General features: G+C 39.5%; 1 long non-coding RNA gene across 1 annotated transcript; it reads right to left on the bottom strand.

The window, feature by feature from the left end:
• Nucleotides 1-789: 789 nt before the first annotated feature.
• Nucleotides 790-7,880, bottom strand: LOC117827830. The gene is made up of 3 exons (XR_004634288.1): nucleotides 7,825-7,880; nucleotides 5,416-5,477; nucleotides 790-886 (listed from the first exon to the last, which is right to left on the bottom strand). It is a non-coding gene; the product is annotated as an uncharacterized LOC117827830 (long non-coding RNA).
• Between the last annotated feature and the right edge of the window lie 4,117 nt (nucleotides 7,881-11,997).

Below are 11,997 nucleotides of genomic sequence, written 5' to 3'. Positions count from 1 at the left end.
AAACACTAACACAAAAGTGGACTTTATCAACCTCAGCGATCTTCAATGCTAAGTTTAATGGGTGTTTTGGTTGGCGTAATATGTTGGCTCCCATGAAGGCCGTACTATGGCTTCACATCAAGGGGAGATGCATGAAGGAGTAGCATCCATGTTAATATACAGTCAATGGTTCAGACTCAATCTGTAACTAATAGAGATTACTTTTTACATTACAACCTGGGCTTAACGGTTTCACCTCAGTGACAATAAAGTTAAAAAGGTCTATAAGGAAGAACATCAGCTTTATTAGATACTGAACACAGGCTCATAAAAAAAAGAGATAGATTTAGTGCCAAAGCATTACTTAAAACTCTATATTAAAGTATGGGAAGATATTACTGTACAAATTGGGGTGCAACACTTTTGCTTATGCTACTTGAACAAAGCAAATTATAGATATAGTGTGTGACTGTAGGATAGTGTAGTATGAAGGGTATCTGATGCAGATAGATTTATTTGTTGTGTGTGTGTGAGGGAAATTAGTGTACTCTATATACTGTCGAGTTCATTTAATTCCTTCAGACGCACTCAAACACTGAGGTAAACACACCTCCACAATCTCCAGACATCTTTACAGTTGTCATGTTTTGAATTAGGTATTCTCAGGTCCACTATGACAGATTGCAGCCAGGCCGGGCACTTCCTGGTTTGTGCTCTGCTTCTCCTATCACAGGCCACCATCTCATTTGACACGGCCGGCCGAATCCCGTCCGGTAATCACATCAGAGGAGAGCAGAGGGAGTGACAAATCACATTACAAGCACTGACTCACTGCAGTCATTGTGTAGCCTCAGTCCCGTCCTCCGTCTTTGTCCGTATCTCTCTGAATGAAGATTCATGGTTCGGCCTGTGGGAGGAAGAGTAATGTGATAGAGAGGCAGGCCAGGAGTGAGACAGGATGAGTGTTCTTATGTGTTTGTAGGTGTGTGTAGTCTATAAAGATGATACTCCCCAGCTCACAGGCAGGTGGGATGATTGGTCAGCTGGTTCTGTTGCAACAAGTGTGCTGAGTTGACATCATTTATTTATTTCATTCAATAAGTTAAAAAAAGTATACAATTCATCACATATACATATGAGTGTTGGTGTGTAAATTGAACATGTTTGTATTATAAAGTATAAGGCCATATTCTGTTCACTATTTATATGACAGCTGTTTTTGGAGAGCTTTGTGTTGGAAAAGTACATTTGAAGATATACTTATAAAATGTTGATTTCCCCAGTGCTGTCAGAGTTACGATATAACTAGCTATAACTAAGGGTTTTCCAGATTTATGCTAATTCTTTTCTTTGACAAACCAAAAGATCTTTACCCAACTCTTCAGTGTCCCTCATCTCACTGTAGCATTTTAAAATATTTCAGTTCATTGTTTTGGTTCACTAGCTAGCATCGTCACTGTATAGGTTGAGTCTCTGCCTTCTCATTAGCCTTGTTTCCAACAATCAGTTGTTCTTTTTCATTAAAAGAGCACTGTCTAAACAACTCTACACTTCACTGCCCAGCATCAAACAGCTGATAGAAAATGTGAGCAAAAATCGTGTTAATAATTTGCAGCATTAGCCACCAATGTGATACAGCATTTTTGGGACCAAAAACACAGCTCAAAAGATAGTCAAAAAAATTTATTTGAATTTGCCCGGTGTCCTTATGCTTCTTAAAGGGATATTCAGGGGTTTTTTTAACACTGAGACCAGGAGGTTTGCCTGTTTGAATAGCCGGGATAAAGACAAGTACGTGCCATCTTTTAAATTTGCAGAAAAGTGGGTTTAATTCACTCTAAAGACCGATACCGCTACTTGATCATGCTACGTGCTTGTTGATCCAAACAGCTGATCGGCGTGTTTCCGTGCACAAGCAGCGGAGGAACACTGGTCTGCTAAGTGCGTCCGAAAATAGTGCCAAAACAAAGGGGATTTCTGGCGGCAAAGTCAAGAGCTGCCTTTTTTTCTAGTAGAGCATGCAATTGCACCATGATGAGTGCCTGAATCATATTTTCTTAATTTTAGCGAAATTACGCGAAAGAGGTGTCCCCGTCCAGAAAATCGTAGCCTAGCTTGCCTGCCGGTCATCTGGGAATTTTCTCATTAAAGGGGAAGAGCTCACCGGCACTCATTGTGGCTAGCAGGAGCACTAGTGTAATGTACTTCATACGACCCCGCTTAAAAAAAACTGAAACATCCCTTTAAGATCAATGATAATGTTACTCTGTACACTTGGTTTGTACAGGAAGTAGATGCTTGTTAGCTAATGTTTGGCATCATTCAGCAACATGTTTTTTTCTTTGCTAACATGTTGTGTTTAGAGCTTAGCTTCTTTCTTAAGCAGTGAATGTGTTAAGTCTAGCTTGGCATACACACTGAAGGCAAATAGCTAGCCAAACTTGCTCAGTGCTACAAAATGTGCCTGTTCGCATTTCTTTAGCATAATGTATATTTTTCAGTTGAACCCTTGCATGAACAGAAATATAAAAAGAGCAATTTTAGGGTTTACTTAACAACTCAGAAAAAGAGCAAAAACAGTAAACGAATACACACAAAGGTGGAACTATTTCTTTAGCTGTGGAGTTATTTCATCTATTGATATGGCATTTAGCAATACTTAATGGTTGTTTTTCCATTTATCAAGTGGATGCCTTTTTTTATTTCTATTGTGCTTAAAAACTGAACGATATTTTCCTCTGTGAATCACAATGCTGCAAATAAGTTGAGTGGCACTGGCAATTCAACCAGTCAAGTGCAATTCCCTTTGGTTGTAGATATGTTTATCAGTGCACTACCTTTTGAAGATTATTATATAACTTTTTTATGCTTATGAGGCCCCACAGTGAGGGACAGGACCCGTCACAAAATAATAAAACAGCTCTGAAAGTGAGTTCATGCTGTTTGATTTACATAATTAGGAGACAGAGCAGCTGTAACAAGGGAAGTAGGTTGGTGGGACTGTGTGAGGATGACATTTACAAAATGAGATAACTATTTCACTGTGGCATTACGTCCGTCCTGGTGCTCTCTGAAAGGTTTTGCCAGTGCTAAACTCAGATCAGACACACCCCGGGTGTACTATATCTTGAGTAGGGCCCGAATCGTAGGCTGCAGGTGATGTTCTTCAGGATCTAACGTGTGTAGGTTTAACCCCAGGAACACTATGTTTTCTTTCTTCACCCTTGTCTTTTCTCTTCTCCTCTCCTGTCTTCTCCTCTCTTCCTCACCTCTCAGCGTATTGATTTGTTACCAGCAGAGCAGTAGGACTCACATGTATCCTTAACTCCCCCCTGCTTAGGAATCCAATACCAGAACACACAAGCTACACCACCGCGGTGAAAAACAAAGCCACAACACAATGACAAGCACGTGATTAAATCAACGAAGACACGGTACACACATAAACATGCTGACAAACCAAAGGCTGCATTACTGTACGATTGGTCGCTGTATAGAAAGAAGTTAGCAGTGGAAAGGTATAGAGAAGTAAGTGTTTAATGGTTAATGGAAGTTGGATTGAAAGTGAATTAGAAGTACTCAGAGCTTTACAGTAACAGCATCACTTAGAGAGGTTTAATTTACTCTGATGTCCGAGCATTACTGAAGCAGGAAGCAGGGAGAGCGCTGACATACTCGAATGGTGCGTGAGTGTTGTTTTATGTGTGTGTGTGTATCCACTGTAAAAAGGGTGGCAAATGTAAGAACACTAAACAATGGAAAAAAATCCTAGAACTGTGCAGCCCATTAGGTTTTATCATCCTCTTAAACCTTGCGTCCGGGTTGCATTAATTTTTGAGGATGTGCGCCACTGATGCACCAAACCAGCTCTTGTTCAAAGTTACTTTAATTGCATCTGAAGATAAATTTTTTTTGCAGTTAGTCAGCCTCCTTTTCACAACAACTAACAGACAGCACATGACAAGACATGACAGACAAAGTGACAAAGTGCTCATTACTAAAACGGTAACCTTCAATAAAAAACAAGACATGAGAAATCAATAAGAACAAAGTCAATAAAAACAAGATAAATAAATACAAGTTAGAAAGTGAATCAGTAAGGACAAGATAAAGGAAAACAAGATAAAAAGATCAATCTTGTCCATAAATAGTGAAGACAATATTATGCTGTATTACTGTGACTTGTTGATCATACTGATGGCTGCTGGGACAAAGCTGTTTTTTATAGCTCTTGGTTGTACATGCTGGTACTTTATACCTCCGGCCAGATGGGAGAAGCTGAAAAGCATTATGTAATGGGTGGGAGTCACTGTTTAAAATGGAGCCAGCCATCCTCTGTAACTGTCGGGTGTTCAGGGATTCTGAATTAAGCTGTCAGCCTGCTGGACCATTTTACAATTTGATGTTAAGTATTTTGGGGGGATGCGTGGCAGCCATGGTGCAATTGTGTAGTAAACATGAAGTGTACAACCAGCCTATTTCTGTCTACTCTGAGGCCCACTTATAGTGACTAATGTCAATATTGTAAGCTTTGTTTTGGATAATATTACAATCAGAGAATTTGCAATGATCACTCTGTTTGAACACAGATCCTTACCTGGTCCAGCTTGAGTTGACTGATGTCAGCATTATCAGGGTAACGTAGTAGTAACAAAAAATAGATTTTCTCAGTTGTGAAGCTTTACAATCTGAGCATCTATTGTTTGCACTGTTTATTACCCATAGACTGTGTAATAACAGGGCGTAGTATCAGTGACATGACCCATTAGTTTCTGAAGCCCTGTTTTAAAGCCTAAAATTGGCGGGTGCCATATTGAAAATGTTGAACTCAACCTTACTTCTGTTGAGCTAATGTGAGGTAAAGAGGCAGGCCTTAAACCTCCTAGCTAACAGCTATAGTTTTCCCGCCAGTCAGTCAAGTCAGCTGTGCCTCTCATGGAAAGCTTGTAATATTAATATCTTCGAAAGCTGCCGCGTCATGAAAAAAATTCATCCCCCATGCAGTGTATGCCGAAACAGAAATGAGCTATTCAGAATAAGCTAATTTTTGTACCAGGCTGTAAATAATGTATTTTTTTCAATTGGTGTCTTTGTGGTTTTCAGTACTTCTGGAGTCAGCATCAAGTAGACACGCGGTGAACTGCAGTTTTTCTAACTTGTGCATTGGTTTCAATTCTTGCGAACGGAGGTTGCCGCTTGGTATTACTATATGGATGAAATTCTCAGTGTCCACACTATGACTTCTTTCTACTCACAACTTCATAGAGTCACAAAGTGCACTGATCTTTTGTCCTAATCACTGAGTACATCCCTTCTTGGTCCAGTTAATTTACCACCAACTATCCACAGAGTCCAGGATAGTTCCCTAAGGCCTCAGGTGCCCATGTCTGACCTTTCATCTTGTCGTTTTGGGCAGTGAAGGGAATAATCATTTACCTGATCTGCACACTAACTCACATTCCCCCATTCATGGTTGTAGAGGTGACTTTAGCACATTTCTGAAAGAAAAAAAAACATTAAAAATGTCATTGCATTTCCTGTGAATGCAAATGGCCCACACAAATCAATCTGAAAGACGGATGTAATCTCAAAGCATATGACACACACTGACATGCATATGCACACACACACACACACACACACACACACACACACACACACACACACACACACACACACACACATTGCATACAGATAAAACCTTGGAAGCACATGAAACAGAACACTGGCAGGCGTTATCACATGACACATGAGCAAATATAAACAACACCAATGTGCCAAAAAGCGGCAGCTCATGAAAACTCATTAAAGAAAATCTGCAGATTTTCCCTGCGCCTAATCATCCCAAATTTAGCTTTATACAACACACTATTACATATTTAATGCCAATAGAGGGTAAAAAGAGTTCAGCCAAAGTTTGGGAACAGTTTTTCATGCAGACGCCTCGAGAAATCCCAGAGAGAGGGACCACGATTGGAAATCATGAATATTCTGCTTTGAATTAGCATATGCTCAGCTCCTCATCCTTTAGCTTGCTGGTACCTTGCTCCATCAGCTTTAGGTGTAATCAATTATGCAAATAGCACTGTTGTCCCAGAAAAATTGAGCCTCGTCAGCGTACGCCGGAGATGTTTGGGAGAAGAGTTGCAGGATGTTGACTCACCCTTGTTTCTTGTAAATAAAGCAGAGCGTCAAATAGCCAAGCGTGTTTGGGAGTTGTTAAATAATGTCAACCTATAAATAAAACAAAACAACAACTTCCTTTTGACAGACTGACAGGCTGTCCAACATGATTTACAAGCTGCTGTTTGATGAGCTGGCAGAGGTTAACTCCATTTTTAATTCAGATACAATAGTCATTATATGCTGAAGTTATTAGAGTGGCTTGTTGACATTTCCCCATGCTTTTTGTTGCCCTGAATTGACTCAATCACTGAGATGTTATACACAGACTATAACTCATAGACTGCATAAAATACGGAAGTAGTCTCAGTGACATCATATATTGGATTCTGAAGAGCCATTATGAACCCCAAAATGGCTGCTCCAACTAACTTCAAGCTAAGCTAGAAACTGATAAAGAGGCAAAGGCCTTGCCACCTGGTTAATAGCTATAATATGCCCACCTGTCGGTCAAATTAAGTCTAGTTATGTCTAATAATGCATTACAACAGGCTGTAACACAATCAGAACAGGGGGGGGATATAGATTGGCTGAACTAAAGTTTTATTTTTTTCAGTCATCAGAGGACTCAGGAGATTTATCATGAGAGCATGACACCCTTTTCAGCACCCAATGATTGGTCAAAACACAGTTCACCTTTACTATTGGCTTTCCATTGGAACGCTCTGCACATACACTGAATTTTCATTTTCACAACCAAGACGACAATCCAAACTCTTTCTCTTGAAGTCATACAAAGCCAACATTTGGAGCTTTATTTTCTGCACCAAGTTATCAACCATAATTTACTGCTGATGATTCTTCTTTTCTGAGAGAGGCCAGAACGTAGAAAAATAAAGATCTGCCATCTGTTAAGCTTCAAGTTGATAGCGATGAGCCTCAGTTCTTGCAGCAGCCCAATCTTGCGCAGTGTATTGATATGAGATTGGTTTCTACTGTAAGTGGACCCTTCGGACTGATGTTATTGCCAGCCCCCAACCACAATATTCATATTCATTTTTTTGTAAGATCCAATCTAAGTGCAATTTGAAGTCCTCATCATGCAGCAGCGAGGAATAAACAGAGGTGATGAAAACAGTTTGACCCTGGTCATAGACCTCTATATTGCTTCAGATCTATACCGGAGTCTGGCTGTGTGGCTGTCGCTTCCTCTTCTCCTGGCCATGCATATTTCTCTCTATCTTTATTGTCCCCTCTCTTGGCTCCAGCGACCTAATGTCCCTCCAGCCGCACACCCACTCCTGGACCCCTGAGGAGGAATTTCTGTCTCATGGAAGGGAACAAACACCATGTGAACCTGTGAGTCGTCCAATCAACTCTGTCTTCACATTTCTTTCATGTCTTTTTAAAAAGCGCTTTTTTCCACCATCAGTTCATTTTATTATTTCTAAATCTTTGAATAAAATACTGTATTTTACTTAAAATACACAATATGAAAATAGCTGTCACAGCTGTCCTCAACTGCTGCAGTGCTCTAGATTGGTCAAAATTCAAAGAAGGGCTTTAGCCAGGATTAGGGATGGGAATTTTATTGATTCCAATGCCATCATTGATTCTGCACATCAATCAAATTCATTTCCACAATTGAATTATCTTCTGCGGTGGATTTTTCACAGCCTGCTTGCTTTGTGCTAATGTTGACATAAAATAGAACATACGTACCTTCACTGGTCTGCTGAGACGGGGAAACACTCGTTGACCAGCGTTTCAGTTTAAAGTGCGACCCTTTTAACTGGCGACTGTCACCCGAATGCGTCTTTGTTTGTCATAGTTACAACAGCTATTGAAAACTCTCTTGCAAATGCCCTTAGGTTTTCATTAAATAAGTGTTGCATGAGTGTATTTTGCCATTATATTGCAAAAACAACATATAGCATGCATTTGCGCTGACTCTTTTCGTGTTACAACCATCAGCTGTCATAGCTAGCAACCATTGATGCTTTCAGCTGACAGTCGCCAAATAACACGGTTGTTCTTTGAACCGAAATACTGGCAGCGTACTCCTGATACTTAATGCTGTGTTGCATTGACTAATATTTCAGCATGTTGCTGGGGTTCCACCTTGAAATGCTTGAAATCACACAACCGCCGACATGTTGAACTGTTAGCGTCATTTTGCGTATAATTAAGCCACACTTTGGACCGCTTCTGTCCCCTGTCAGCCATGATTACTTCCCCGACCCGTAGGTTGCCATTGGCAGCCTCATATGATGTCTGACATCATTGTTTTGGAGCTCTATGTGAGAGCTCAATGTGAGATCTAAGTTTCCACTTAGCTCCATGTGATAGCTAAGTGGAAGGCATCGATAAAGGGGAACAGTTAAGCATATTGGCAAATGATGTTAATGGCTCAAACTAGTAGGAACCTGTTGTCGATTCCCATCCCTACTTTGGATTGGTCTCATTCCTTCGAAATCTCACTCTCGTCTCAGTGCACTCTGGTCTTGGTCAAGACCTGGTCTCAGTTTAGGTGCACTTCACTCCAACATGACTGCATACGTTTTTCTCACACTGTCACACAGTTATACAAAAAATAAAGTAGCTGACTTGGCATGCCGAAACAATAAAGTAAATATCTTAGCTCTCATCAATCTTAGGTATTTGTTTCATTTTGTCTCATAAAATGAGCTTCTATATCCTTCCTCTGATGTAAGCAGCTCCATGTGGTGTGCTGTATTTCCACTGATGCTGATTATAAAGAGCAGTAGGAGGTAGAGGTCTCAGTTTCTTTCACGTTTCTATGGCTACAGCGAGCACAAAGTTGCATGTCTTAATTGCAGCAGTGAGGATATTATTAAACTACCTTTGATTTGCGTAGCTGTAATCTAATTTACACACCCTGTGCCCTGTATTAGGTAGATGCTTAATTACACAGTGTGCTACACATGCCACTGTGCATTTTGTATTTGTGTAGCGAGGCTGAACCCTGCGACTCAAAGCTATGATTAGGTGTTACTTGCGAAACAATTGTGACTGCATGCTGAATCTCAAAATGAGTTTCAGGGGGTAGGTTCAGAAAATTAAAACACAGGTTGGAGTTATTCTCTGTGGATAAAGTATTGTGTTGAAAGTAATGGTAGTGATGAAGCAGTCTCAAGCCGAGTTGTGAAATATTAAAGCACAAGAGAACACCTTACTTTCACACCCTACATTGTAACAGAAATGTCTGAACTCTCTAGTTTTTTCAGAGCAGGCCTCCTGCTTTGGCTTTCAAGCACTAGGGGGGAGATATCAATTATTTTCATTTTGCATCACTGCACAACGACTGATTGTAATCTAAATGGATGGTGATAGAAAACAGAAAGTAATGATGATTTCTGGTCTTTTCTGTCAGTGCACATCACACAGAACAGACAGAGAGGGATGTAAAAGACACACCAAGCCAGGACAGATAGTACTGAAACTGGACTGCAGAGAACAAATGTCACTATCTGTTAACTGCAAGAGAGAACATTACGTGGTGAAGGCCAAACAGTTAACATGGCATGTTGGAGGAATGTTAAAATTTGGAATTTCTGGTAAATTCTTTATTTTATCTTATTGACCATTAATCATTTATGTTTTTCTAAAAAAAACTGAGCCTAAAGGTTTTGATTGTATAGTATCGTATCATATCACATCACATTACTTGTATCATTTTGTATGTATCATTTTGCACTGTATCGTTGCATTGCATAACGTATCACTTTTTAACGTAACGTATCATTTTGTATGTATCATTTTGCACTGTATCGTTGCATTGCATAACGTATCACTTTTTAACGTAACGTATCATTTTGTAACGTATCACTTCGTAACGCAACACTTTGTATTGTACCACTTTGTAACGTACCATTTTGTAATGTATCACTTCATAACGTAAAATATTACTTCGTAACGTATCACTTCGTAACGTACAGCTTCTTAATGTAACGTACCACTTTGTGACGTATCACTTCGTAACGTACCACTTCGTAACATACCAATTCGTAACGTACCACTTCGTAACGTACCACTTCGTAACGTGCCACTTCGTAACGTGCCACTTCGTAACGTACCACTTCGTAACATACCACTTCGTAACATACCACTTCGTAACGTGCCACTTCGTAACGTAACACTTTGTAATGTACCACTTTGTAACGTAAAGTTTCACTTCATAACGTATCACTTTGTAACGTATCACTTTGTAACGTATCACTTCGGAACGTACCACTTCGGAACGTAAAGTTTCACTTGTTATCGTATCACTATATAACGTATCACTTCTTATCGTATCACTTCATAACGTACCACTTCGTAACGTGAAGTTTCACTTCATAACGTATCACTTTGTAACGTATCACTTCTTATCGTATCACTTCGTAACGTACCACTTCGTAATGTAAAGTTTCACTTCTTATCGTATCACTTCGTAACGTAAAGTTTCACTTCTTATCGTATCACTTCGTAACGTAAAGTTTCACTTCATAACGTATCACTTTTTAACGTATCACTTCGTAATGTATCATTTCGTAACGTATCACTTTGTAATGTAACGTATCACTTTGTTTTGTAAAGTATCACTTCATTTTGTAAAGTATCACTTTGTAACGTCAATTAACACTTCGTAATGTAACATACTACTTCGAAACGTACCACTTTGTAAAGTATCACTTCTTATCGTATCACTTCGTAATGTACCACTTTGTAACGTACCACTTTGTAACGTACCACTTTGTAACGTACCACTTTGTAACGTACCACTTTGTAACGTACCACTTTTTAACGTATCACTTTGTAACGTATCACTTTGTAACATGTCACTTTATAACATATCACTTTGTAACGTATCACTTTGTAACATGTCACTTTATAACATATCACTTTGTAACGTATCACTTTGTATCGAAATCACCGTATTGTATCGGATGGGATTATTCATATCACTCTATATGGTATGGCATTGAATGTGATCGTGTCATGCCATGTAGTGTTGTGCCGTGTTGTCCCATGCAGTGTCGTATCATATCGTATTGTATTGTGCTGTGTCGTGTTGTGTTGTATTGTGCCGTGTCGTTGTATAAACAGTGGCAAAGACGAACTTTGAGAAATATAGATTGACACAAAAAAGAGTGAGTGTTTTCCTGTGTTTCACCAATGCCTGCAGAAAATGAATACTACCCTGACTACAAGAACTCTTATTACACCAAACATCATGTCATTTATCCGTGATATCTGTTCATAGAGATTTCTAATTAAAGTCACCTCTGGTCTGTAGGAGTAAATGTTGATGTGGAATAATTTGAGAGACATTTGATTAGATCTTGTTCAAGACACAAATGAGTTGTAATGAAATTCAGACCTGTATGTTCAAAACCATTTAAATCTGAAAAACATTTATTTACACGCCCACATATCCATCAATGCTTCCTTTAATGTATATTTAAAAGGCGTGTGGGCTACACCGTCAATAATGTAATTATTGTCAGGCTCTAAGGTGACCAGGTATGACCTGTTCCATGTTCTTGTAAGATCTGAAACACAGAAAAATTATGACACAATAAGATCCACATAAACATGCTTACAGCTCATACTGGTGCATGTTTGCAACAAAGAAGTGAAACCACACATTCATTCACACGACCTAAGGAAAGAGGGATACCACTGCAATATAATTTGTCTCATGTGATGAATTCCCATCGTGCTCCCCTGAGACATCCAGCCCGTGCTGACAAACCAACACATTTTTCACTCTCAGTCCACTGCTGCTTCTCCTCTCCTCTTTCTTCTCTGTTTCCCTCATACTTAAATCAATTGATTTTTCATGCCCTCCTCTCTCACACCTTTCCTCCAAGAGGAAGAAAAAATGTACAT

The sequence above is a fragment of the Notolabrus celidotus genome, chromosome 16 (genome assembly GCF_009762535.1).
Source record: "Notolabrus celidotus isolate fNotCel1 chromosome 16, fNotCel1.pri, whole genome shotgun sequence".
Lineage (NCBI taxonomy): Eukaryota > Metazoa > Chordata > Actinopteri > Labriformes > Labridae > Notolabrus > Notolabrus celidotus.
Note: the sequence above shows the minus strand (reverse complement) of the source record. Positions and strands in the feature narration are given on the sequence as shown.